Below are 21,565 nucleotides of genomic sequence, written 5' to 3'. Positions count from 1 at the left end.
CACAATAGATTAAATAGGACTATGGATTAAAGCATTTAACGTCAATGGCCATTCTAAGCTGAATGTGCCTGCTCTCGTCAGAACGCAGAAGTTACACAGTTTAAGGCCTCACTAGTACCAGTGTGGGAGACTGTCTGGGAATTCGTGGTGTGGTTGAATTTTTATTATGTCTTTTAGATTTTGTTTCACAATCGATTAAAAAGGACTATGGATTAAAGCATTTAATGTCAATGGCCATTCTAAACTGAATGTCCCTGCTCTCGTCAGATCGCAGAAGTTACACAGCTTAAGGCCTCACTAGTACCAGTGTGGGAGACTGTCTGGGAATCCGTGGTGCGGTTGAATTTTTATTATGTCGTTTAGATTTTGTTTCACAATCGATTAAAAAGGACTATGGATTAAAGCATTTAATGTCAATGGCCATTCTAAGCTGAATGTCCCTGCTCTCGTCAGATCGCAGAAGTTACACAGCTTAAGGCCTCGCTAGTACCAGCGTGGGAGACTGTCTGGGAATCCGTGGTGCGGTTGACTTTTTATTGTCGTTTAGATTTTGTTTCACAATAGATTAAATAGGACTATGGATTAAAGCATTTAACGTCAATGGCCATTCTAAGCTGAATGTGCCTGCTCTCGTCAGAACGCAGAAGTTACACAGCTTAAGGCCTCGCTAGTACCAGTGTGGGAGACTGTCTGGGAATCCGTGGTGTGGTTGAATTTTTATTATGTCGTTTAGATTTTGTTTCACAATCGATTAAAAAGGACTATGGATTAAAGCATTTAATGTCAATGGCCATTCTAAGCTGAATGTCCCTGCTCTCGTCAGATCGCAGAAGTTACACAGCTTAAGTCCTCGCTAGTACCAGTGTGGGAGACTGTCTGGGAATCCGTGGTGGGTTGAATTTTTATTATGTCGTTTACATTTTGTTTCACAATAGATTAAATAGGACTATGGATTAAAGCATTTAACGTCAATGGCCATTCTAAGCTGAATGTGCCTGCTCTCGTCAGATCGCAGAAGTTACACAGCTTAAGGCCTCGCTAGTACCAGTGTGGGAGACTGTCTGGGAATCCGTGGTGCGGTTGAATTTTTATTATGTCGTTTAGATTTTGTTTCACAATCGATTAAAAAGGACTATGGATTAAAGCATTTAATGTCAATGGCCATTCTAAGCTGAATGTCCCTGCTCTCGTCAGATCGCAGAAGTTACACAGCTTAAGGCCCCGCTAGTACCAGTGTGGGAGACTGTCTGGGAATCCATGGTGCGGTTGACTTTTTATTATGTCGTTTAGATTTTGTTTCACAATCGATTAAAAAGGACTATGGATTAAAGCATTTAATGTCTATGGCCATTCTAAGCTGAATGTGCCTGCTCTCGTCATATCGCAGAAGTTACACAGCTTAAGGCCTCGCTAGTACCAGTGTGGGAGACTGTCTGGGAATCCGTGGTGCGGTTGAATTTTTATTATGTCGTTTAGATTTTGTTTCACAATCGATTAAAAAGGACTATGGATTAAAGCATTTAATGTCAATGGCCATTCTAAGCTGAATGTCCCTGCTCTCGTCAGATCGCAGAAGTTACACAGCTTAAGGCCTCGCTAGTACCAGCATGGGAGACTGTCTGGGAATCCGTGGTGCGGTTGACTTTTTATTGTCGTTTAGATTTTGTTTCACAATAGATTAAAAAGGACTATGGATTAAAGCATTTAATGTCTATGGCCATTCTAAGCTGAATGTGCCTGCTCTCGTCATATCGCAGAAGTTACACAGCTTAAGGCCTCGCTAGTACCAGTGTGGGAGACTGTCTGGGAATCCGTGGTGCGGTTGAATTTTTATTATGTCGTTTAGATTTTGTTTCACAATCGATTAAAAAGGACTATGGATTAAAGCATTTAAGCATTTAATGTCAATGGCCATTCTAAGCTGAATGTCCTTGCTCTCGTCAGATCGCAGAAGTTACACAGCTTAAGGCCTCGCTAGTACCAGCATGGGAGACTGTCTGGGAATCCGTGGTGCGGTTGACTTTTTATTGTCGTTTAGATTTTGTTTCACAATAGATTAAATAGGACTATGGATTAAAGCATTTAACGTCAATGGCCATTCTAAGCTGAATGTGCCTGCTCTCGTCAGAACGCAGAAGTTACACAGCTTAAGGCCTCGCTAGTACCAGTGTGGGAGACTGTCTGGGAATTCGTGGTGTGGTTGAATTTTTATTATGTCGTTTAGATTTTGTTTCACAATCGATTAAAAAGGACTATGGATTAAAGCATTTAATGTCAATGGCCATTCTAAACTGAATGTCCCTGCTCTCGTCAGATCGCAGAAGTTACACAGCTTAAGGCCTCGCTAGTACCAGTGTGTGAGACTGTCTGGGAATCCGTGGTGCGGTTGACTTTTTATTATGTTGTTTAGATTTTGTTTCACAATAGATTAAATAGGACTATGGATTAAGGCTTTTAATGTCAATGGCCATTCTAAGCTGAATGTGCCTGCTCTCGTCAGATCGCAGAAGTTACGCAGCTTAAGGCCTCGCTAGTACCAGTGTGGGAGACTGTCTGGGAATCCGTGGTGCGGTTGACTTTTTATTATGTCGTTTAGATTTTGTTTCACAATCGATTAAAAAGGACTATGGATTAAAGCATTTAATGTCAATGGCCATTCTAAGCTGAATGTCCCTGCTCTCGTCAGATCGCAGAAGTTACACAGCTTAAGGCCCCGCTAGTACCAGTGTGGGAGACTGTCTGGGAATCCGTGGTGCGGTTGACTTTTTATTATGTCGTTTAGATTTTGTTTCACAATCGATTAAAAAGGACTATGGATTAAAGCATTTAATGTCAATGGCCATTCTAAGCTGAATGTGCCTTCTCTCGTCAGATCGCAGAAGTTACACAGCTTAAGGCCTCGCTAGTACCAGTGTGGGAGACTGTCTGGGAATCCGTGGTGCGGTTGAATTTTTATTATGTCGTTTAGATTTTGTTTCACAATCGATTAAAAAGGACTATGGATTAAAGCATTTAATGTCAATGGCCATTCTAAGCTGAATGTCCCTGCTCTCGTCAGATCGCAGTAGTTACACAGCTTAAGGCCTCGCTAGTACCAGCGTGGGAGACTGTCTGGGAATCCGTGGTGCGGTTGACTTTTTATTGTCGTTTAGATTTTGTTTCACAATAGATTAAATAGGACTATGGATTAAAGCATTTAACGTCAATGGCCATTCTAAGCTGAATGTGCCTGCTCTCGTCAGAACGCAGAAGTTACACAGCTTAAGGCCTCGCTAGTACCAGTGTGGGAGACTGTCTGGGAATCCGTGGTGTGGTTGAATTTTTATTATGTCGTTTAGATTTTGTTTCACAATCGATTAAAAAGGACTATGGATTAAAGCATTTAATGTCAATGGCCATTCTAAGCTGAATGTCCCTGCTCTCGTCAGATCGCAGAAGTTACACAGCTTAAGGCCTCGCTAGTACCAGTGTGTGAGACTGTCTGGGAATCCGTGGTGCGGTTGACTTTTTATAATGTTGTTTAGATTTTGTTTCACAATAGATTAAATAGGACTATGGATTAAGGCTTTTAATGTCAATGGCCATTCTAAGCTGAATGTGCCTGCTCTCGTCAGATCGCAGAAGTTACACAGCTTAAGGCCTCGCTAGTACCAGTGTGGGAGACTGTCTGGGAATCCGTGGTGCGGTTGACTTTTTATTATGTCGTTTGCATTTTGTTTCACAATAGATTAAATAGGACTATGGATTAAAGCATTTGACGTCAATGGCCATTCTAAGATGAATGTGCCTGCTCTCGTCAGATCGCAGAAGTTACACAGCTTAAGGCCTCGCTAGTACCAGTGTGGGAGACTGTCTGGGAATCCGTGGTGCGGTTGAATTTTTATTATGTCGTTTAGATTTTGTTTCACAATCGATTAAAAAGGACTATGGATTAAAGCATTTAATGTCAATGGCCATTCTAATCTGAATGTCCCTGCTCTCGTCAGATTGCAGAAGTTACACAGCTTAAGGCCTCGCTAGTACCAGTGTGGGAGACTGTCTGGGAATCCGTGGTGCGGTTGACTTTTTATTATGTCGTTTAGATTTTGTTTCACAATCGATTAAAAAGGACTATGGATTAAAGCATTTAATGTCAATGGCCATTCTAAGCTGAATGTCCCTGCTCTCGTCAGATCGCAGAAGTTACACAGCTTAACGCCTCGCTAGTACCAGTGTGTGAGACTGTCTGGGAATCCGTGGTGCGGTTGACGTTTTATTATGTCGTTTAGATTTTGTTTCACAATAGATTAAATAGGACTATGGATTAAAGCATTTAACGTCAATGGCCATTCTAAGCTGAATGTGCCTGCTCTCGTCAGATCACAGAAGATACACAGCTTAAGGCCTCGCTAGTACCAGTGTGGGAGACTGTCTTTTTATTATGTCGTTTAGATTTTGTTTCACAATCGATTAAAAAGGACTATGGATTAAAGCATTTAATGTCAATGGCCATTCTAAGCTGAATGTGCCTGCTCTCGTTAGATCGCAGAAGTTACACAGCTTAACGCCTCGCTAGTACCAGTGTGGGAGACTGTCTGGGAATCCGTGGTGCGGTTAACTTTTTATTATGTTGTTTAGATTTTGTTTCACAATAGATTAAATAGGACTATGGATTAAGGCTTTTAATGTCAATGGCCATTCTAAGCTGAATGTGCCTGCTCTCGTCAGATCGCAGAAGTTACACAGCTTAAGGCCTCGCTAGTACCAGTGTGGGAGACTGTCTGGGAATCCGTGGTGCGGTTGACTTTTTATTATGTCGTTTAGATTTTGTTTCACAATCGATTAAAAAGGACTATGGATTAAAGCATTTAATGTCAATGGCCATTCGAAGCTGAATGTGCCTGCTCTCGTTAGATCGCAGAAGTTACACAGCTTAACGCCTCGCTAGTACCAGTGTGGGAGACTGTCTGGGAATCCGGGGTGCGGTTGACTTTTTATTATGTCGTTTAGATTTTGTTTCACAATAGATTAAATAGGACTATGGATTAAAGCATTTATCGTCAATGGCCATTCTAAGCTGAATGTGCCTCCTCTCGTCAGATCGCAGAAGTTACACAGCTTAAGGCTTCGCTAGTACCAGTGTGGGAGACTCTCTGGGAATCCGTGGTGCGGTTGAATTTTTATTATGTCGTTTAGATTTTGTTTCACAATCGATAAAAAAGGACTATGGATTAAAGCATTTAATGTCAATGGCCATTCTAAGCTGAACGTCCCTGCTCTTGTCAGATCGCAGAAGTTACACAGCTTAAGGCCTCGCTAGTACCAGTGTGGGAGACTGTCTGGGAATCTGTGGTGCGGTTGACTTTTTATTATGTTGTTTGGATTTTGTTTCACAATAGATTAAATAGGACTATGGATTAAGGCTTTTAATGTCAATAGCCATTCTAAGCTGAATGTGCCTGCTCTCGTCAGATCGCAGAACTTACAAAGCTTAAGGCCTTGCTAGTACCAGTGTGGGAGACTGTCTGGGAATCCTTGGTGCGGTTGACTATTTATTATGTCGTTTAGATTTTGTTTCACAATCGATTAAAAAGGACTATGGATTAAAGCGTTTAATGTCAATGGCCATTCTAAGCTGAATGTGCCTGCTCTCGTTAGATCGCAGAAGTTACACAGCTTAAGGCCTCGCTAGTACCAGTGTGGGAGACTCTCTGGGAATCCGTGGTGCGGTTGAATTTTTATTATGTCGTTTAGATTTTGTTTCACAATCGATTAAAAAGGACTATGGATTAAAGCGTTTAATGTCAATGCCCATTCTAAGCTGAATGTGCCTGCTCTCGTTAGATCGCAGAAGTTACACAGCTTAACGCCTCGCTAGTACCAGTGTGGGAGACTGTCTGGGAATCCGTGGTGCGGTTGAATTTTTATTATGTCGTTTAGATTTTGTTTCACAATCGATTAAAAAGGACTATGGATTAAAGCATTTAATGTCAATGGCCATTCTAAGCTGAATGTCCCTGCTCTCGTCAGATCGCAGAAGTTACACAGCTTAAGGCCTCGCTAGTACCAGTGTGGGAGACTGTCTGGGAATCCGTGGTGCGGTTGACTTTTTATTATGTCGTTTAGATTTTCTTTCACAATCGATTAAAAAGGACTATGGATTAAAGAATTTAATGTCAATGGCCATTCTAAGCTGAATGTGCCTGCTCTCGTCAGATCGCAGAAGTTACACAGCTTAAGGCCTCGCTAGTACCAGTGTGGGAGACTGTCTGGGAATCCGTGGTGCGGTTGACTTTTTATTATGTCGTTTAGATTTTGTTTCACATTCGATTAAAAAGGACTATGGATTAAAGCATTTAATGTCAATGGCCATTCTAAGCTGAATGTGCCTGCTCTCGTCAGATCTCAGAAGTTACACAGCTTAAGGCCTCGCTAGTACCAGTGTGGGAGACTGCCTGGGAATCCGTGGTGCGGTTGACTTTTTATTATGTCGTTTAGATTTTGTTTCACAATAGATTAAATAGGACTATGGATTAAAGCATTTAACGTCAATGGCCATTCTAAGCTGAATGTGCCTGCTCTCGTCAGATCGCAGAAGTTACACAGCTTAAGGCCTCGCTTGTACCAGTGTGGGAGACTGTCTGGGAATCCGTGGTGCGGTTGAATTTTTATTATGTCGTTTAGATTTTGTTTCACAATCGATTAAAAAGGACTATGGATTAAAGCATTTAATGGCAATGGCCATTCTAAGCTGAATGTCCCTGCTCTCGTCAGATCGCAGAAGTTACACAGCTTAAGGCCTCGCTAGTACCAGTGTGGGAGACTGTCTGGGAATCCGTGGTGTGGTTGAATTTTTATTATGTCGTTTAGATTTTGTTTCACAATCGATTAAAAAGGACTATGGATTAAAGCATTTAATGTCAATGGCCATTCTAAGCTGAATGTCCCTGCTCTCGTCAGATCGCAGAAGTTACACAGCTTAAGGCCTCACTAGTACCAGTGTTGGAGACTGTCTGGGAAGCCGTGGTGCGGTTGACTTTTTATTATGTCGTTTAGATTTTGTTTCACAATCGATTAAAAAAAGACTATGGATTAAAGCATTTAATGTCAATGGCCATTCTAAGCTGAATGTGCCTGCTCTCGTCAAAGCGCAGAAGTTACACAGCTTAAGGCCTCGCTAGTACCAGTGTGGGAGACTGTCTGGGAATCCGTGGTGCGGTTGACTTTTTATTATGTCGTTTAGATTTTGTTTCACAATCGATTAAAAAGAACTATGGATTAAAGCATTTAATGTCAATGGCCATTCTAAGCTGAATGTGCCTGCTCTCGTCAGATCGCAGAAGTTACACAGCTTAACGCCTCGCTAGTACCAGTGTGGGAGACTGTCTGGGAATCCGTGGTGCGGTTGACTTTTTATTATGTTGTTTAGATTTTGTTTCACAATCGATTAAAAAGGACTATGGATTAAAGCGTTTAATGTCAATGGCCATTCTAAGCTGAATGTGCCTGCTCTCGTCAGATCGCAGAAGTTACACAGCTTAAGGCCTCGCTAGTACCAGTGTGGGAGACTGTCTGGAAATCCGTGGTGCGGTTGACTTTTTATTATTTCGTTTAGATTTTGTTTCACAATCGATTAAAAAGGACTATGGATTAAAGCATTTTATGTCAATGGCCGTTCTAAGCTGAATGTCCCTGCTCTCGTCAGATCGCAGAAGTTACACAGCTTAAGGCCTCGCTAGTACCAGTGTGGGAGACTGTCTGGGAATCCGTGGTGCAGTTGCCTTTTTATTATGTCGTTTAGATTTTGTTTCACAATCGATTAAAAAGGACTATGGATTAAAGCATTTAATGTCAATGGCCATTCTAAGCTGAATGTGCCTGCTCTCGTCAGATTGCAGAAGTTACACAGCTTAAGCCTCGCTAGTACCAGTGTGGGAGACTGTCTGGGAATCCGTGGTGCGGTTGACTTTTTATTATGTCGTTTAGATTTTGTTTCACAATCGATTAAATAGGACTATGGATTAAGGCTTTTAATGTCAATGGCCATTCTAAGCTGAATGTGCCTGCACTCGTCAGATCGCAGAAGTTACACAGCTTAAGGCCTCGCTAGTACCAGTGTGGGAGACTGTCCGGGAATCCGTGGTGCGGTTGACTTTTTATTATGTCGTTTAGATTTTGTTTCACAATAGATTAAATAGGACTATGGATTAAAGCATTTAATGTCAATGGCCATTCTACGCTGAATGTCCCTGCTCTCGTCAGATCGCAGAAGTTACACAGCTTAAGGCCTCGCTAGTACCAGTGTGGGAGACTGTCTGGGAATCCGTGGTGCGGTTGACTTTTTATTATGTTGTTTAGATTTTGTTTCACAATAGATTAAATAGGACTATGGATTAAGGCTTTTAATGTCAATGGCCATTCTAAGCTGAATGTGCCTGCTCTCGCCAGATCGCAGAAGTTACACAGCTTAAGGCCTCGCTAGTACCAGTGTGGGAGACTGTCTGGGAATCCGTGGTGCGGTTGACTTTTTATTATGTCGTTTAGATTTTGTTTCACAATAGATTAAATAGGACTATGGATTAAAGCATTTAACGTCAATGGCCATTCTAAGCTGAATGTGCCTGCCCTCGTCAGATCGCAGAAGTTACACAGCTTAAGGCCTCGCTAGTACCAGTGTGGGAGACTGTCTGGGAATCCGTGGTGCGGTTGAATTTTTATTATGTCGTTTAGATTTTGTTTCACAATCGATTAAAAAGGACTATGGATTAAAGCATTTAATGTCAATGGCCATTCTAAGCTGAATGTCCTTGCTCTCGTCAGTTTGCAGAAGTTACACAGCTTAAGGCCTCGCTAGTACCAGTGTGGGAAACTGTCTGGGAATCCGTGGTGCGGTTGACTTTTTATTATGTTGTTTAGATTTTGTTTCACAATAGATTATATAGGACTATGGATTAAGGCTTTTAATGTCAATGGCCATTCTAAGCTGAATGTGCCTTCTCTCGTCAGATCGCAGTAGTTACACAGCTTAAGGCCTCGCTAGTACCAGTGTGGGAGACTGTCTGGGAATCCATGGTGCGGTTGAATTTTTATTATGTCGTTTAGATTTTGTTTCACAATCGATTAAAAAGGACTATGGATTGAAGCATTTAATGTCAATGGCCATTCTAAGCTGAATGTCTTTGCTCTCGTCAGATCGCAGAAGTTACACAGCTTAAGGCCTCGCTAGTACCAGTGTGGGAGACTGTCTGGGAATCCGTGGTGCGGTTGAATTTTTATTATGTCGTTTAGATTTTGTTTTACAATCGATTAAAAAGGACTATGGATTAAAGCATTTAATGTCAATGGCCATTCTAAGCTGAATGTCCCTTCTCTCGTCAGATCGCAGAAGTTACACAGCTTAAGGCTCGCTAGTACCAGTGTGGGAGACTGTCTGGGAATCCGTGGTGCGGTTGACTTTTTATTATGTCGTTTAGATTTTGTTTCACAATCGATTAAAAAGGACTATGGATTAAAGCATTTAATGTCAATGGCCATTCTAAGCTGAATGTGCCTGCTCTCGTTAGATCGCAGAAGTTACACGGCTTAACGCCTCGCTAGTACCAGTGTGGGAGACTGTCTGGGAATCCGTGGTGAGGTTGACTTTTTATTATGTTGTTTAGATTTTGTTTCACAATAGATTAAATAGGACTATGGATTAAAGCATTTAACGTCAATGGCCATTCTAAGCTGAATGTGCCTTCTCTCGTCAGATCGCAGAAGTTACACAGCTTAAGGCCTCGCTAGTACCAGTGTGGGAGACTGTCTGGGAATCCGTGGTGAGGTTGACTTTTTATTATGTTGTTTAGATTTTGTTTCACAATCGATTAAAAAGGACTATGGATTAAAGCATTTAATGTCAATGGCCATTCTAAGCTGAATGTGCCTGCTCTCTTCAGATCGCAGAAGTTACACTGCTTAAGACCTCGGTAGTACTAGTGTGGGAGACTGTCTGGGAATCCGTGGTGCGGTTGACTTTTTATTATGTCGTTTAGATTTTGTTTCACAATCGATTAAAAAGGACTATGGATTAAAGCATTTAATGTCAATGGCCATTCTAAGCTGCATGTACCTGCTCTCGTCAGATCGCAGAAGTTACACAGCTTAAGGCCTCGCTAGTACCACTGTGGGAGACTGTCTGGGAATCCGGGGTGCGGTTGACTTTTTATTATGTCGTTTAGATTTTGTTTCACAATAGATTAAATAGGACTATAAATTAAAGCATTTAACGTCAATAGCCATTCTAAGCTGAATGTGCCTGCTCTCGTCAGAACGCAGAAGTTACACAGCTTAGGGCCTCGCTAGTACCAGTGTGGGAGACTGTCTGGGAATCCGTGGTGCGGTTAAATTTTTATTATGTCGTTTAGATTTTGTTTCACAATCGATTAAAAAGGACTATGGATTATAGAATTTAATGTCAATGGCCATTCTAAGCTGAATGTCCCTGCTCTCGTCAGATCTCAGAAGTTACACAGCTTAAGGCCTCGCTAGTACCAGTGTGGGAGACTGTCTGGGAATCCGTGGTGCGGTTGACTTTTTATTATGTTGTTTAGATTTTGTTTCACAATAGATTAAATAGGACTATGGATTAAGGCTTTTAATGTCAATGGCCATTCTAAGCTGAATGTGCCTGCTATCGTCAGATCGCAGAAGTTACACAGCTTATGGCCTTGCTAGTACCAGTGTGGGAGACTGTCTGGGAATCCATGGTGTGGTTGACTTTTTATTATGTCGTTTAGATTTTGTTTCACAATCGATTAAAAAGGACTATGGATTAAAGCATTTAATGTCAATGGCCATTCTAAGCTGAATGTGCCTGCTCTCGTTATATCGCTGAAGTTACACAGCTTAACACCTCGCTAGTACCAGTGTGGGAGACTGTCTGGGAATCCGTGGTGCGGTTGAATTTTTATTATGTCGTTTAGATTTTGTTTCACAATCGATTAAAAAGGACTATGGATTAAATCATTTAATGTCAATGGCCATTCTAAGCTGAATGTCCCTGCTCTCGTCAGATCACAGAAGTTACACAGCTTAAGGCCTCGCTAGTACCAGTGTGGGAGACTGTCTGGGAATCCGTGGTGCGGTTGACTTTTTATTATGTTGTTTAGATTTTGTTTCACAATAGATTAAATAGGACTATGGATTAACGCATTTGATGTCAATGGCCATTCTAAGATGAATGTGCCTGCTCTCGTTAGCTCGCAGAAGTTACACAGCTTAACGCCTCGCTAGTGCCAGTGTGGGAGACTGTCTGGGAATCCGTGGTGCGGTTGACTTTTTATTATGTCGTTTAGATTTTGTTTCACAATAGATTAAATAGGACTATGGATTAAAGGATTTAACGTCAATGGCCATTCTAAGCTGAATGTGCCTGCTCTCGTCAGATCGCAGAAGTTACACAGCTTAAGGCCTCGCTAGTACCAGTGTGGGAGACTGTCTGGGAATCCGTGGTGCGGTTGAGTTTTTATTATGTCGTTTAGATTTTGTTTCACAATCGATTAAAAAGTACTATGGATTAAAGCATTTAATGTCAGTGGCCATTCTAAGCTGAATGTGCCTGCTCTCGTCAGATCGCAGAAGTTACACAGCTTAAGGCCTCGCTAGTACCAGTGTGGGAGACTGCCTGGGAATCCGTGGTGCGGTTGACTTTTTATTATGTCGTTTAGATTTTGTTTCACAATCGATTAAAAAGTACTATGGATTAAAGCATTTAATGTCAATGGCCATTCTAAGCTGAATGTGCCTGCTCTCGTCAGATCGCAGAAGTTACACAGCTTAAGGCCTCGCTAGTACCAGTGTGGGAGACTGTCTGGGAATCCGTGGTGCGGTTGACTTTTTATTATGTTGTTTAGATTTTGTTTCACAATAGATTAAATAGGACTATGGATTAAGGCTTTTAATGTCAATGGCCATTCTAAGCTGAATGTGCCTGCTCTCGTCAGATCGCAGAAGTTACACAGCTTAAGGCCTCGCTAGTACCAGTGTGGGAGACTGTCTGGGAATCCGTGGTGCGGTTGACTTTTTATTATGTCGTTTAGATTTTGTTTCACAATCGAATAAAAAGTACTATGGATTAAAGCATTTAATGTCAATGGCCATTCTAAGCTGAATGTACCTGCTCTCGTCAGATCGCAGCAGTTACACAGCTTAAGGCCTCGCTAGTACCAGTGTGGGAGACTGTCTGGGAATCCGTGGTGCGGTTGACTTTTTATTATGTTGTTTAGATTTTGTTTCACAATAGATTAAATAGGACTATGGATTAAGGCTTTTAATGTCAATGGCCATTCTAAGCTGAATGTGCCTGCTCTCGTCAGATCACAAAAGTTACACAGCTTAAGGCCTCGCTAGTACCAGTGTGGGAGACTGTCTGGAAATCCATGGTGCGGTTGACTTTTTATTATGTCGTTTAGATTTTGTTTCACAATCGATTAAAAAGGACTATGGATTAAAGCATTTAATGTCAATGGCCATTCTAAGCTGAATGTGCCTGGTCTCGTTATATCGCTGAAGTTACACAGCTTAACACCTCGCTAGTACCAGTGTGGGAGACTGTCTGGGAATCCGTGGTGCGGTTGAATTTTTATTATGTCGTTTAGATTTTGTTTCACAATCGATTAAAAAGGACTATGGATTAAATCATTTAATGTCAATGGCCATTCTAAGCTGAATGTCCCTGCTCTCGTCAGATCACAGAAGTTACACAGCTTAAGGCCTCGCTAGTACCAGTGTGGGAGACTGTCTGGGAATCCGTGGTGCGGTTGACTTTTTATTATGTTGTTTAGATTTTGTTTCACAATAGATTAAATAGGACTATGGATTAACGCATTTGATGTCAATGGCCATTCTAAGATGAATGTGCCTGCTCTCGTTAGCTCGCAGAAGTTACACAGCTTAACGCCTCGCTAGTGCCAGTGTGGGAGACTGTCTGGGAATCCGTGGTGCGGTTGACTTTTTATTATGTCGTTTAGATTTTGTTTCACAATAGATTAAATAGGACTATGGATTAAAGGATTTAACGTCAATGGCCATTCTAAGCTGAATGTGCCTGCTCTCGTCAGATCGCAGAAGTTACACAGCTTAAGGCCTCGCTAGTACCAGTGTGGGAGACTGTCTGGGAATCCGTGGTGCGGTTGAGTTTTTATTATGTCGTTTAGATTTTGTTTCACAATCGATTAAAAAGTACTATGGATTAAAGCATTTAATGTCAGTGGCCATTCTAAGCTGAATGTGCCTGCTCTCGTCAGATCGCAGAAGTTACACAGCTTAAGGCCTCGCTAGTACCAGTGTGGGAGACTGCCTGGGAATCCGTGGTGCGGTTGACTTTTTATTATGTCGTTTAGATTTTGTTTCACAATCGATTAAAAAGTACTATGGATTAAAGCATTTAATGTCAATGGCCATTCTAAGCTGAATGTGCCTGCTCTCGTCAGATCGCAGAAGTTACACAGCTTAAGGCCTCGCTAGTACCAGTGTGGGAGACTGTCTGGGAATCCGTGGTGCGGTTGACTTTTTATTATGTTGTTTAGATTTTGTTTCACAATAGATTAAATAGGACTATGGATTAAGGCTTTTAATGTCAATGGCCATTCTAAGCTGAATGTGCCTGCTCTCGTCAGATCGCAGAAGTTACACAGCTTAAGGCCTCGCTAGTACCAGTGTGGGAGACTGTCTGGGAATCCGTGGTGCGGTTGACTTTTTATTATGTCGTTTAGATTTTGTTTCACAATCGAATAAAAAGTACTATGGATTAAAGCATTTAATGTCAATGGCCATTCTAAGCTGAATGTACCTGCTCTCGTCAGATCGCAGCAGTTACACAGCTTAAGGCCTCGCTAGTACCAGTGTGGGAGACTGTCTGGGAATCCGTGGTGCGGTTGACTTTTTATTATGTCGTTTAGATTTTGTTTCACAATCGATTAAAAAGGACTATGGATTAAAGCCTTTAATGTCAATGGCCATTCTAAGCTGAATGTCCCTGCTCTCGTCAGATCGCAGAAGTTACACAGCTTAAGGCCTTCTTAGTACCAGTGTGGGAGACTGTCAGGGAATCCGTGGTGCGGTTGACTTTTTATTATGTTGTTTAGATTTTGTTTCACAATAGATTAAATAGGACTATGGATTAAGGCTTTTAATGTCAATGGCCATTCTAAGCTGAATGTGCCTGCTCTCGTCAGATCACAAAAGTTACACAGCTTAAGGCCTCGCTAGTACCAGTGTGGGAGACTGTCTGGAAATCCGTGGTGCGGTTGACTTTTTATTATGTCGTTTAGATTTTGTTTCACAATCGATTAAAAAGGACTATGGATTAAAGCATTTAATGTCAATGGCCATTCTAAGCTGAATGTGCCTGGTCTCGTTAGATCGCAGAAGTTACACAGCTTAACGCCTCGCTAGTACCAGTGTGGGAGACTGTCTGGGAATCCGTGGTGCGGTTGACTTTTTATTATGTCGTTTAGATTTTGTTTCACAATAGATTAAATAGGACTATGGATTAAAGCATATAACGTCAATGGCCATTCTAAGCTGAATGTGCCTGCTCTCGTCAGATCGCAGAAGTTACACAGCTTAAGGCCTCGCTAGTTCCAGTGTGGGAGACTGTCTGGGAATACGTGGTGCGGTTGAATTTTTATTATGTCGTTTAGATTTTGTTTCACAATCGATTAAAAAGGACTATAGATTAAAGCATTTAATGTCAATGGCCATTCTAAGCTGAATGTCCCTGCTCTCGTCAGATCGCAGAAATTACACAGCTTAAGGCCTCGCTAGTACCAGTGTGGGAGACTGTCTGGGAATCCGTGGTGCGGTTGACTTTTTATTATGTCGTTTAGAATTTGTTTCACAATCGATTAAAAAGGACTATGGATTAAAGCCTTTAATGTCAATGGCCATTCTAAGCTGAATGTCCCTGCTCTCGTCAGATCGCAGAAGTTACACAGCTTAAGGCCTCCCTAGTACCAGTGTGGGAGACTGTCTGGGAATCTGTGGTGCGGTTGACTTTTTATTATGTTGTTTAGATTTTGTTTCACAATAGATTAAATAGGACTATGGATTAAGGCTTTTAATGTCAATGGCCATTCTAAGCTGAATGTGCCTGCTCTCGTCAGATCGCAGAAGTTACACAGCTTAAGGCCTCGCTAGTACCAGTGTGGGAGACTGTATGGGAATCCGTGGTGCGGTTGACTTTTTATTATGTCGTTTAGATTTTGTTTCACAATAGATTAAATAGGACTATGGATTAAAGCACATAACGTCAATGGCCATTCTAAGCTGAATGTGCCTGCTCTCGTCAGATCGCAGAAGTTACACAGCTTAAGGCCTCGCTAGTACCAGTGTGGGAGACTGTCTGGGAATCCGTGGTGCGGTTGAATTTTTATTATGTCGTTTAGATTTTGTTTCACAATCGATTAAAAAGGACTATGGATTAAAGCATTTAATGTCAATGGCCATTCTAAGCTGAATGTCCCTGCTCTCGTCAGATCGCAGAAATTACACAGCCTAAGGCCTCGCTAGTACCAGTGTGGGAGACTGTCTGGGAATCCGTGGTGCGGTTGACTTTTTATTATGTCGTTTAGATTTTGTTTCACAATCGATTAAAAAGGACTATGGATTAAAGCATTTAATGTTAATGGCCATTCAAAGCTGAATGTGCTTGCTCTCGTCAGATCGCAGAAGTTACACAGCTTAAGGCCTCGCTAGTACCAGTGTGGGAGACTGTCTGGGAATCCGTGGTGCGGTTGACTTTTTATTATGTTGTTTAGATTTTATTTCACAATAGATTAAATAGGACTATGGATTAAGGCTTTTGATGTCAATGGCCATTCTAAGCTGAATGTGCCTGCTCTCGTCAGATCGCAGAAGTTACACAGCTTAAGACCTCGCTAGTACCAGTGTGGGAGACTGTCTGGGAATCCGTGGTGCGTTTGACTTTTTATTATGTCGTTTAGATTTTGTTTCACAATCGATTAAAAAGGACTATGGATTAAAGCATTTAATGCCAATGGCCATTCTAAGCTGAATGTGCCTGCTCTCGTTAGATCGCAGAAGTTACACAGCTTAACGCCTCGCTAGTACTAGTGCGGGAGACTGTCTGGGAATCCGTGGTGCGGTTGACTTTTTATTATGTCGTTTAGATTTTGTTTCTCAATAGATTAAATAGGACTATGGATTAAAGCATTTAGCGTCAATGGCCATTCTAAGCTGAATGTGCCTGCTCTCGTCAGATCGCAGAAGTTACACAGCTTAAGGCCTCGCTAGTACCAGTGTGGGAGACTGTCTGGGAATCCGTGGTGCGGTTGACTTTTTATTATGTCGTTTAGATTTTGTTTCACAATAGATTAAATAGGACTATGGATTAAAGCATTTAACGTCAATGGCCATTCTAAGCTGAATGTGCCTGCTCTCGTCAGAACGCAGAAGTTACACAGCTTAAGGCCTCACTAGTACCAGTGTGGGAGACTGTCTGGGAATCCGTGGTGCGGTTGAATTTTTATTATGTTGTTTAGATTTTGTTTCACAATCGATTAAAAAGGACTATGGATTAAAGCATTTAATGTCAATGGCCATTCTAAGCTGAATGTCCCTGCTCTCGTCAGATCGCAGAAGTTACACAGCTTAAGGCCTCGCTAGTACCAGTGTGGGAGACTGTCTGGGAATCCGTGGTGCGGTTGACTTTTTATTATGTTGTTTAGATTTTGTTTCACAATAGATTAAATAGGACTATGGATTAAGGCTTTTAAAGTCAATGGCCATTCTAAGCTGAATGTGCCTGCTCTCGTCAGATCGCAGAAGTTACACAGCTTAAGGCCTCGCTAGTACCAGTGTGGGAGACTGTCTGGGAATCCGTGGTGCAGTTGACTTTTTATTATGTCGTTTAGATTTTGTTTCACAATCGATTAAAAAGGACTATGGATTAAAGCATTTAATGTCAATGGCCATTCTAAGCTGAATGTGCCTGCTCTCGTTAGATTGCAGAAGTTACACAGCTTAATGCCTCACTAGTACCAGTGTGGGAGACTGTCTGGGAATCCGTGGTGCGGTTGACTTTTTATTATGTCGTTTAGATTTTGTTTCACAATAGATTAAATAGGACTATGGATTAAAGCATTTAACGTCAATGGCCATTCTAAGCTGAACGTCCCTGCTCTCGTCAGATCGCAGAAGTTACACAGCTCAAGGCCTCGCTAGTACCAGTGTGGTAGACTGTCTGGGACTCCGTGGTGCGGTTTAATTTTTAATATGTCGTTTAGATTGTGTTTCACAATCGATTAAAAAGGACTATGGATTAAAGCATTTAATGTCAATGGCCATTCTAAGCTGAATGTGCCTGCTCTCGTCAGATCGCAGAAGTTACACAGCTTAAGGCCTCGCTAGTACCAGTGTGGGAGACTGTCTGGGAATCCGTGGTGCGGTTGACTTTTTATTATGTCGTTTAGATTTTGTTTCACAATAGATTAAATAGGACTATGGATTAAAGCATTTAACGTCAATGGCCATTCTAAGCTGAACGTGCCTGCTTTCGTCAGATCGCAGAAGTTACACAGCTTAAGGCCTCGCTAGTATCAGTGTGGTAGACTGTCTGGGACTCCGTGGTGCGGTTGAATTTTTAATATGTCGTTTAGATTGTGTTTCACAATCGATTAAAAAGGACTATGGATTAAAGCATTTAATGTCAATGGCCATTCTAAGCTGAATGTGCCTGCTCTCGTCAGATCGCAGAAGTTACACAGCTTAAGGCCTCGCTAGTACCAGTGTGGGAGACTGTCTGGGAATCCGTGGTGCGGTTGACTTTTTATTATGTCGTTTAGATTTTGTTTCACAATAGATTAAATAGGACTATGGATTAAAGCACATTACGTCAATGGCCATTCTAAGCTGAATGTGCCTGCTCTCGTCAGATCGCAGAAGTTACACAGCTTAAGGCCTCGCTAGTACCAGTGTGGGAGACTGTCTGGGAATCCGTGGTGCGGTTGAATTTTTATTATGTCGTTTAGATTTTGTTTCACAATCGATTAAAAAGGACTATGGATTAAAGCATTTAATGTCAATGGCCATTCTAAGCTGAATGTCCCTGCTCTCGTCAGATCGCAGAAATTACACAGCTTAAGGCCTCGCTAGTACCAGTGTGTGAGACTGTCTGGGACTCCGTGGTGCGGTTGAATTTTTAATATGTCGTTTAGATTGTGTTTCACAATCGATTAAAAAGGACTATGGATTAAAGCATTTAATGTCAATGGCCATTCTAAGCTGAATGTGCCTGCTCTCGTCAGATCGCAGAAGTTACACAGCTTAAGGCCTCGCTAGTACCAGTGTGGGAGACTGTCTGGGAATCCGTGGTGCAGTTGACTTTTTATTATGTCGTTTAGATTTTGTTTCACAATAGATTAAATAGGACTATGGATTAAAGCACATTACGTCAATGGCCATTCTAAGCTGAATGTGCCTGCTCTCGTCAGATCGCAGAAGTTACACAGCTTAAGGCCTCGCTAGTACCAGTGTGGGAGACTGTCTGGGAATCCGTGGTGCGGTTGAATTTTTATTATGTCGTTTAGATTTTGTTTCACAATCGATTAAAAAGGACTATGGATTAAAGCATTTAATGTCAATGGCCATTCTAAGCTGAATGTCCCTGCTCTCGTCAGATCGCAGAAATTACACAGCTTAAGGCCTCGCTAGTACCAGTGTGTGAGACTGTCTGGGAATCCGTGGTGCGGTTGACTTTTTATTATGTCGTTTAGATTTTGTTTCACAATCGATTAAAAAGGACTATGGATTAAAGCATTTAATGTCAATGGCCATTCTAAGCTGAATGTCCCTGCTCTCGTCAGATCGCAGAAATTACACAGCTTAAGGCCTCGCTAGTACCAGTGTGTGAGACTGTCTGGGAATCCGTGGTGCGGTTGACTTTTTATTATGTCGTTTAGATTTTGTTTCACAATCGATTAAAAAGGACTATGGATTAAAGCATTTAATGTCAATGGCCATTCTAAGCTGAATGTGCCTGCTCTCGTTAGATTGCAGAAGTTACACGGCTTAATGCCTCGCTAGTACCAGTGTGGGAGACTGTCTGGGAATCCGTGGTGCGGTTGACTTTTTATTATGTCGTTTAGATTTTGTTTCAAAATAGATTAAATAGGACTATGGATTAAAGCATTTAGCGTCAATGGCCATTCTAAGCTAAACGTGCCTGCTCTCGTCAGATCGCAGAAGTTACACAGCTTAAGGCCTCGCTAGTACCAGTGTGGTAGACTGTCTGGGACTCCGTGGTGCGGTTGAATTTTTAATATGTCGTTTAGATTTTGTTTCACAATCGATTAAAAAGGACTATGGATTAAAGCATTTAATGTCAATGGCCATTCTAAGCTGAATGTCCCTGCTCTCGTCAGATCGCAGAAGTTACACAGCTTAAGGCCTCGCTAGTACCAGTGTGGGAGACTGTCTGGGAATCCGTGGTGCGGTTGACTTTTTATTATGTCGTTTAGATTTTGTTTCACAATCGATTAAAAAGGACTATGGATTAAAGCATTTAATGTCAATGGCCATTCTAAGCTGAATGTGCCTGCTCTCGTCAGATCGCAGAAGTTACACAGCTTAAGGCCTCACTAGTACCAGTGTGGGAGACTGTCTGGGAATCCGTGGTGCAGTTGACTTTTTATTATGTCGTTTAGATTTTGTTTCACAATAGATTAAATAGGACTATGGATTAAAGCATTTAACGTCAATGGCCATTCTAAGCTGAATGTGCCTGCTCTCGTCAGAACGCAGAAGTTACACAGCTTAAGGCCTCACTAGTACCAGTGTGGGAGACTGTCTGGGAATCCGTGGTGCGGTTGAATTTTTATTATGTTGTTTAGATTTTGTTTCACAATCGATTAAAAAGGACTATGGATTAAAACATGTAATGTCAATGGCCATTCTAAGCTGAATGTCCCTGCTCTCGTCAGATCGCAGAAGTTACACAGCTTAAGGCCTCGCTAGTACCAGTGTGGGAGACTGTCTGGGAATCCGTGGTGCGGTTGACTTCTTATTATGTTGTTTAGATTTTGTTTCACAATAGATTAAATAGGACTATGGATTAAGGCTTTTAATGTCAATGGCCATTCTAAGCTGAATGTGCTGCTCTCGTCAGATCGCAGAAGTTACACAGCTTAAGGCCTCGCTAGTACCAGTGTGGGAGACTGTCTGGGAATCCGTGGTGCGGTTGAATTTTTATCATGTCGTTTAGATTTTGTTTCACAATCGATTAAAAAGGACTATGGATTAAAGCATTTAATGTCAATGGCCATTCTAAGCTGAATGTCCCCGCTCTCGTCAGATCGCAGAAGTTACACAGCTTAAGGCCTCGCTAGTACCAGTGTGGGAGACTGTCTGGGAATCCGTGGTGCAGTTAACTTTTATTATGTCGTTTAGATTTTGTTTCACAATCGATTAAAAAGGACTATGGATTAAAGCATTTAATGTCAATGGCCATTCTAAGCTGAATGTGCCTGCTCTCGTTAGATTGCAGAAGTTACACAGCTTAATGCCTCGCTAGTACCAGTGTGGGAGACTGTCTGGGAATCCGTGGTGCGGTTGACTTTTTATTATGTCGTTTAGATTTTGTTTCACAATAGATTAAATAGGACTATGGATTAAAGCATTTAACGTCAATGGCCATTCTAAGCTGAACGTGCCTTCTCTCGTCAGATCGAAGAAGTTACACAGCTTAAGGCCTCGCTAGTACCAGTGTGGTAGACTGTATGGGAATCCGTGGTGCGGTTGAATTTTTAATATGTCGTTTAGATTTTGTTTCACAATCGATTAAAAAGGACTATGGATTAAAGCATTTAATGTCAATGGCCATTCTAAGCTGAATGTCCCTGCTCTCGTCAGATCGCAGAAGTTACACAGCTTAAGGCCTCGCTAGTACCAGTGTGGGAGAATGTCTGGGAATCTGTGGTGCGGTTGACTTTTTATTATGTCGTTTAGATTTTGTTTCACAATCGATTAAAAAGGACTACGGATTAAAGCATTTAATGTCAATGGCCATTCTAAGCTGAATGTGCCTGCTCTCGTCAGATCGCAGAAGTTACACAGCTTAAGGCCTCACTAGTACCAGTGTGGGAGACTGTCTGGGAATCCGTGGTGCGGTTGACTTTTTATTATGTCGTTTAGATTTTGTTTCACAATAGATTAAATAGGACTATGGATTAAAGCATTTAACGTCAATGGCCATTCTAAGCTGAATGAGCCTGCTCTCGTCAGAACGCAGAAGTTACACAGCTTAAGGCCTCACTAGTACCAGTGTGGGAGACTGTCTGGGAATCCGTGGTGCGGTTGAATTTTTATTATGTTGTTTAGATTTTGTTTCACAATCGATTAAAAAGGACTATGGATTAAAGCATTTAATGTCAATGGCCATTCTAAGCTGAATGTCCCTGCTCTCGTCAGATCACAGAAGTTACACAGCTTAAGGCCTCGCTAGTACCAGTGTGGGAGACTGTCTGGGAATCCGTGGTGCGGTTGACTTTTTATTATGTTGTTTAGATTTTGTTTCACAATAGATTAAATA

At 41.7% G+C, this 21,565-nt stretch overlaps 91 pseudogenes; all 91 read left to right on the top strand.

Annotated features, from left to right (window-relative positions):
• Window positions 1-40: 40 nt before the first annotated feature.
• On the top strand, window positions 41-159 carry LOC142678689 (5S ribosomal RNA; annotated as a pseudogene).
• A 67-nt stretch (window positions 160-226) lies between these two features.
• Window positions 227-345, top strand: LOC142679006 (5S ribosomal RNA; annotated as a pseudogene).
• A 67-nt stretch (window positions 346-412) lies between these two features.
• LOC142679974 (5S ribosomal RNA) lies at window positions 413-531 on the top strand (annotated as a pseudogene).
• Window positions 532-596: 65 nt separating this feature from the next.
• Window positions 597-715, top strand: LOC142678262 (5S ribosomal RNA; annotated as a pseudogene).
• Window positions 716-967: 252 nt separating this feature from the next.
• On the top strand, window positions 968-1,086 carry LOC142677990 (5S ribosomal RNA; annotated as a pseudogene).
• A 67-nt stretch (window positions 1,087-1,153) lies between these two features.
• On the top strand, window positions 1,154-1,272 carry LOC142678572 (5S ribosomal RNA; annotated as a pseudogene).
• A 253-nt stretch (window positions 1,273-1,525) lies between these two features.
• On the top strand, window positions 1,526-1,644 carry LOC142679798 (5S ribosomal RNA; annotated as a pseudogene).
• Window positions 1,645-1,903: 259 nt separating this feature from the next.
• Window positions 1,904-2,022, top strand: LOC142677807 (5S ribosomal RNA; annotated as a pseudogene).
• Window positions 2,023-2,087: 65 nt separating this feature from the next.
• On the top strand, window positions 2,088-2,206 carry LOC142678129 (5S ribosomal RNA; annotated as a pseudogene).
• Window positions 2,207-2,273: 67 nt separating this feature from the next.
• LOC142679214 (5S ribosomal RNA) lies at window positions 2,274-2,392 on the top strand (annotated as a pseudogene).
• A 67-nt stretch (window positions 2,393-2,459) lies between these two features.
• On the top strand, window positions 2,460-2,578 carry LOC142679615 (5S ribosomal RNA; annotated as a pseudogene).
• A 67-nt stretch (window positions 2,579-2,645) lies between these two features.
• Window positions 2,646-2,764, top strand: LOC142680032 (5S ribosomal RNA; annotated as a pseudogene).
• Window positions 2,765-2,831: 67 nt separating this feature from the next.
• Window positions 2,832-2,950, top strand: LOC142679172 (5S ribosomal RNA; annotated as a pseudogene).
• A 67-nt stretch (window positions 2,951-3,017) lies between these two features.
• LOC142677881 (5S ribosomal RNA) lies at window positions 3,018-3,136 on the top strand (annotated as a pseudogene).
• A 65-nt stretch (window positions 3,137-3,201) lies between these two features.
• LOC142678261 (5S ribosomal RNA) lies at window positions 3,202-3,320 on the top strand (annotated as a pseudogene).
• Window positions 3,321-3,387: 67 nt separating this feature from the next.
• LOC142678738 (5S ribosomal RNA) lies at window positions 3,388-3,506 on the top strand (annotated as a pseudogene).
• A 67-nt stretch (window positions 3,507-3,573) lies between these two features.
• LOC142678651 (5S ribosomal RNA) lies at window positions 3,574-3,692 on the top strand (annotated as a pseudogene).
• A 67-nt stretch (window positions 3,693-3,759) lies between these two features.
• On the top strand, window positions 3,760-3,878 carry LOC142678765 (5S ribosomal RNA; annotated as a pseudogene).
• Window positions 3,879-3,945: 67 nt separating this feature from the next.
• LOC142678894 (5S ribosomal RNA) lies at window positions 3,946-4,064 on the top strand (annotated as a pseudogene).
• A 416-nt stretch (window positions 4,065-4,480) lies between these two features.
• On the top strand, window positions 4,481-4,599 carry LOC142679252 (5S ribosomal RNA; annotated as a pseudogene).
• A 67-nt stretch (window positions 4,600-4,666) lies between these two features.
• LOC142678639 (5S ribosomal RNA) lies at window positions 4,667-4,785 on the top strand (annotated as a pseudogene).
• A 439-nt stretch (window positions 4,786-5,224) lies between these two features.
• On the top strand, window positions 5,225-5,343 carry LOC142678766 (5S ribosomal RNA; annotated as a pseudogene).
• Window positions 5,344-5,410: 67 nt separating this feature from the next.
• Window positions 5,411-5,529, top strand: LOC142679259 (5S ribosomal RNA; annotated as a pseudogene).
• Window positions 5,530-5,596: 67 nt separating this feature from the next.
• LOC142678285 (5S ribosomal RNA) lies at window positions 5,597-5,715 on the top strand (annotated as a pseudogene).
• Window positions 5,716-5,968: 253 nt separating this feature from the next.
• Window positions 5,969-6,087, top strand: LOC142679879 (5S ribosomal RNA; annotated as a pseudogene).
• Window positions 6,088-6,154: 67 nt separating this feature from the next.
• Window positions 6,155-6,273, top strand: LOC142678627 (5S ribosomal RNA; annotated as a pseudogene).
• Window positions 6,274-6,340: 67 nt separating this feature from the next.
• Window positions 6,341-6,459, top strand: LOC142677777 (5S ribosomal RNA; annotated as a pseudogene).
• A 67-nt stretch (window positions 6,460-6,526) lies between these two features.
• LOC142678524 (5S ribosomal RNA) lies at window positions 6,527-6,645 on the top strand (annotated as a pseudogene).
• Window positions 6,646-6,712: 67 nt separating this feature from the next.
• LOC142679162 (5S ribosomal RNA) lies at window positions 6,713-6,831 on the top strand (annotated as a pseudogene).
• A 67-nt stretch (window positions 6,832-6,898) lies between these two features.
• LOC142678173 (5S ribosomal RNA) lies at window positions 6,899-7,017 on the top strand (annotated as a pseudogene).
• Window positions 7,018-7,085: 68 nt separating this feature from the next.
• LOC142678704 (5S ribosomal RNA) lies at window positions 7,086-7,204 on the top strand (annotated as a pseudogene).
• A 67-nt stretch (window positions 7,205-7,271) lies between these two features.
• Window positions 7,272-7,390, top strand: LOC142678588 (5S ribosomal RNA; annotated as a pseudogene).
• Window positions 7,391-7,457: 67 nt separating this feature from the next.
• On the top strand, window positions 7,458-7,576 carry LOC142678127 (5S ribosomal RNA; annotated as a pseudogene).
• Window positions 7,577-7,643: 67 nt separating this feature from the next.
• LOC142678723 (5S ribosomal RNA) lies at window positions 7,644-7,762 on the top strand (annotated as a pseudogene).
• Window positions 7,763-8,014: 252 nt separating this feature from the next.
• Window positions 8,015-8,133, top strand: LOC142678264 (5S ribosomal RNA; annotated as a pseudogene).
• A 67-nt stretch (window positions 8,134-8,200) lies between these two features.
• Window positions 8,201-8,319, top strand: LOC142678512 (5S ribosomal RNA; annotated as a pseudogene).
• A 67-nt stretch (window positions 8,320-8,386) lies between these two features.
• On the top strand, window positions 8,387-8,505 carry LOC142678076 (5S ribosomal RNA; annotated as a pseudogene).
• A 67-nt stretch (window positions 8,506-8,572) lies between these two features.
• LOC142678826 (5S ribosomal RNA) lies at window positions 8,573-8,691 on the top strand (annotated as a pseudogene).
• Window positions 8,692-9,130: 439 nt separating this feature from the next.
• Window positions 9,131-9,249, top strand: LOC142679206 (5S ribosomal RNA; annotated as a pseudogene).
• A 438-nt stretch (window positions 9,250-9,687) lies between these two features.
• On the top strand, window positions 9,688-9,806 carry LOC142679287 (5S ribosomal RNA; annotated as a pseudogene).
• A 67-nt stretch (window positions 9,807-9,873) lies between these two features.
• On the top strand, window positions 9,874-9,992 carry LOC142678281 (5S ribosomal RNA; annotated as a pseudogene).
• A 67-nt stretch (window positions 9,993-10,059) lies between these two features.
• Window positions 10,060-10,178, top strand: LOC142680019 (5S ribosomal RNA; annotated as a pseudogene).
• Window positions 10,179-10,245: 67 nt separating this feature from the next.
• LOC142678822 (5S ribosomal RNA) lies at window positions 10,246-10,364 on the top strand (annotated as a pseudogene).
• Window positions 10,365-10,431: 67 nt separating this feature from the next.
• On the top strand, window positions 10,432-10,550 carry LOC142678360 (5S ribosomal RNA; annotated as a pseudogene).
• A 439-nt stretch (window positions 10,551-10,989) lies between these two features.
• LOC142678382 (5S ribosomal RNA) lies at window positions 10,990-11,108 on the top strand (annotated as a pseudogene).
• Window positions 11,109-11,361: 253 nt separating this feature from the next.
• On the top strand, window positions 11,362-11,480 carry LOC142678118 (5S ribosomal RNA; annotated as a pseudogene).
• A 67-nt stretch (window positions 11,481-11,547) lies between these two features.
• LOC142679802 (5S ribosomal RNA) lies at window positions 11,548-11,666 on the top strand (annotated as a pseudogene).
• A 67-nt stretch (window positions 11,667-11,733) lies between these two features.
• On the top strand, window positions 11,734-11,852 carry LOC142678614 (5S ribosomal RNA; annotated as a pseudogene).
• Window positions 11,853-11,919: 67 nt separating this feature from the next.
• Window positions 11,920-12,038, top strand: LOC142678601 (5S ribosomal RNA; annotated as a pseudogene).
• Window positions 12,039-12,105: 67 nt separating this feature from the next.
• On the top strand, window positions 12,106-12,224 carry LOC142677995 (5S ribosomal RNA; annotated as a pseudogene).
• A 439-nt stretch (window positions 12,225-12,663) lies between these two features.
• On the top strand, window positions 12,664-12,782 carry LOC142678380 (5S ribosomal RNA; annotated as a pseudogene).
• A 253-nt stretch (window positions 12,783-13,035) lies between these two features.
• LOC142678117 (5S ribosomal RNA) lies at window positions 13,036-13,154 on the top strand (annotated as a pseudogene).
• Window positions 13,155-13,221: 67 nt separating this feature from the next.
• On the top strand, window positions 13,222-13,340 carry LOC142679801 (5S ribosomal RNA; annotated as a pseudogene).
• Window positions 13,341-13,407: 67 nt separating this feature from the next.
• Window positions 13,408-13,526, top strand: LOC142678589 (5S ribosomal RNA; annotated as a pseudogene).
• Window positions 13,527-13,593: 67 nt separating this feature from the next.
• Window positions 13,594-13,712, top strand: LOC142678577 (5S ribosomal RNA; annotated as a pseudogene).
• A 67-nt stretch (window positions 13,713-13,779) lies between these two features.
• Window positions 13,780-13,898, top strand: LOC142677983 (5S ribosomal RNA; annotated as a pseudogene).
• Window positions 13,899-13,965: 67 nt separating this feature from the next.
• On the top strand, window positions 13,966-14,084 carry LOC142678945 (5S ribosomal RNA; annotated as a pseudogene).
• Window positions 14,085-14,151: 67 nt separating this feature from the next.
• LOC142679267 (5S ribosomal RNA) lies at window positions 14,152-14,270 on the top strand (annotated as a pseudogene).
• Window positions 14,271-14,523: 253 nt separating this feature from the next.
• Window positions 14,524-14,642, top strand: LOC142678763 (5S ribosomal RNA; annotated as a pseudogene).
• Window positions 14,643-14,709: 67 nt separating this feature from the next.
• On the top strand, window positions 14,710-14,828 carry LOC142679826 (5S ribosomal RNA; annotated as a pseudogene).
• A 67-nt stretch (window positions 14,829-14,895) lies between these two features.
• Window positions 14,896-15,014, top strand: LOC142678246 (5S ribosomal RNA; annotated as a pseudogene).
• Window positions 15,015-15,081: 67 nt separating this feature from the next.
• On the top strand, window positions 15,082-15,200 carry LOC142679804 (5S ribosomal RNA; annotated as a pseudogene).
• A 67-nt stretch (window positions 15,201-15,267) lies between these two features.
• Window positions 15,268-15,386, top strand: LOC142677989 (5S ribosomal RNA; annotated as a pseudogene).
• Window positions 15,387-15,453: 67 nt separating this feature from the next.
• On the top strand, window positions 15,454-15,572 carry LOC142678260 (5S ribosomal RNA; annotated as a pseudogene).
• Window positions 15,573-15,639: 67 nt separating this feature from the next.
• Window positions 15,640-15,758, top strand: LOC142678882 (5S ribosomal RNA; annotated as a pseudogene).
• A 67-nt stretch (window positions 15,759-15,825) lies between these two features.
• On the top strand, window positions 15,826-15,944 carry LOC142678431 (5S ribosomal RNA; annotated as a pseudogene).
• Window positions 15,945-16,197: 253 nt separating this feature from the next.
• LOC142678564 (5S ribosomal RNA) lies at window positions 16,198-16,316 on the top strand (annotated as a pseudogene).
• A 67-nt stretch (window positions 16,317-16,383) lies between these two features.
• LOC142677889 (5S ribosomal RNA) lies at window positions 16,384-16,502 on the top strand (annotated as a pseudogene).
• A 67-nt stretch (window positions 16,503-16,569) lies between these two features.
• Window positions 16,570-16,688, top strand: LOC142679878 (5S ribosomal RNA; annotated as a pseudogene).
• Window positions 16,689-16,755: 67 nt separating this feature from the next.
• On the top strand, window positions 16,756-16,874 carry LOC142679772 (5S ribosomal RNA; annotated as a pseudogene).
• Window positions 16,875-16,941: 67 nt separating this feature from the next.
• On the top strand, window positions 16,942-17,060 carry LOC142679283 (5S ribosomal RNA; annotated as a pseudogene).
• Window positions 17,061-17,313: 253 nt separating this feature from the next.
• On the top strand, window positions 17,314-17,432 carry LOC142678552 (5S ribosomal RNA; annotated as a pseudogene).
• Window positions 17,433-17,685: 253 nt separating this feature from the next.
• Window positions 17,686-17,804, top strand: LOC142678540 (5S ribosomal RNA; annotated as a pseudogene).
• A 67-nt stretch (window positions 17,805-17,871) lies between these two features.
• On the top strand, window positions 17,872-17,990 carry LOC142677988 (5S ribosomal RNA; annotated as a pseudogene).
• A 253-nt stretch (window positions 17,991-18,243) lies between these two features.
• On the top strand, window positions 18,244-18,362 carry LOC142679771 (5S ribosomal RNA; annotated as a pseudogene).
• Window positions 18,363-18,429: 67 nt separating this feature from the next.
• On the top strand, window positions 18,430-18,548 carry LOC142677987 (5S ribosomal RNA; annotated as a pseudogene).
• A 67-nt stretch (window positions 18,549-18,615) lies between these two features.
• On the top strand, window positions 18,616-18,734 carry LOC142678706 (5S ribosomal RNA; annotated as a pseudogene).
• Window positions 18,735-18,801: 67 nt separating this feature from the next.
• LOC142678705 (5S ribosomal RNA) lies at window positions 18,802-18,920 on the top strand (annotated as a pseudogene).
• Window positions 18,921-18,987: 67 nt separating this feature from the next.
• On the top strand, window positions 18,988-19,106 carry LOC142679336 (5S ribosomal RNA; annotated as a pseudogene).
• A 253-nt stretch (window positions 19,107-19,359) lies between these two features.
• LOC142679877 (5S ribosomal RNA) lies at window positions 19,360-19,478 on the top strand (annotated as a pseudogene).
• A 67-nt stretch (window positions 19,479-19,545) lies between these two features.
• On the top strand, window positions 19,546-19,664 carry LOC142679838 (5S ribosomal RNA; annotated as a pseudogene).
• A 67-nt stretch (window positions 19,665-19,731) lies between these two features.
• LOC142677888 (5S ribosomal RNA) lies at window positions 19,732-19,850 on the top strand (annotated as a pseudogene).
• A 67-nt stretch (window positions 19,851-19,917) lies between these two features.
• LOC142679876 (5S ribosomal RNA) lies at window positions 19,918-20,036 on the top strand (annotated as a pseudogene).
• Window positions 20,037-20,103: 67 nt separating this feature from the next.
• LOC142679279 (5S ribosomal RNA) lies at window positions 20,104-20,221 on the top strand (annotated as a pseudogene).
• A 67-nt stretch (window positions 20,222-20,288) lies between these two features.
• On the top strand, window positions 20,289-20,407 carry LOC142678984 (5S ribosomal RNA; annotated as a pseudogene).
• A 66-nt stretch (window positions 20,408-20,473) lies between these two features.
• On the top strand, window positions 20,474-20,592 carry LOC142679176 (5S ribosomal RNA; annotated as a pseudogene).
• A 67-nt stretch (window positions 20,593-20,659) lies between these two features.
• On the top strand, window positions 20,660-20,778 carry LOC142679234 (5S ribosomal RNA; annotated as a pseudogene).
• Window positions 20,779-20,845: 67 nt separating this feature from the next.
• LOC142678988 (5S ribosomal RNA) lies at window positions 20,846-20,964 on the top strand (annotated as a pseudogene).
• Window positions 20,965-21,031: 67 nt separating this feature from the next.
• Window positions 21,032-21,150, top strand: LOC142679821 (5S ribosomal RNA; annotated as a pseudogene).
• Window positions 21,151-21,217: 67 nt separating this feature from the next.
• On the top strand, window positions 21,218-21,336 carry LOC142678426 (5S ribosomal RNA; annotated as a pseudogene).
• A 67-nt stretch (window positions 21,337-21,403) lies between these two features.
• Window positions 21,404-21,522, top strand: LOC142678379 (5S ribosomal RNA; annotated as a pseudogene).
• The last annotated feature ends 43 nt before the right edge of the window (window positions 21,523-21,565 follow it).

Source organism: Rhinoderma darwinii (assembly GCF_050947455.1).
Source record: "Rhinoderma darwinii isolate aRhiDar2 chromosome 2 unlocalized genomic scaffold, aRhiDar2.hap1 SUPER_2_unloc_55, whole genome shotgun sequence".
Classification (NCBI taxonomy): Eukaryota; Metazoa; Chordata; class Amphibia; order Anura; family Rhinodermatidae; genus Rhinoderma; species Rhinoderma darwinii.
Note: the sequence above shows the minus strand (reverse complement) of the source record. Positions and strands in the feature narration are given on the sequence as shown.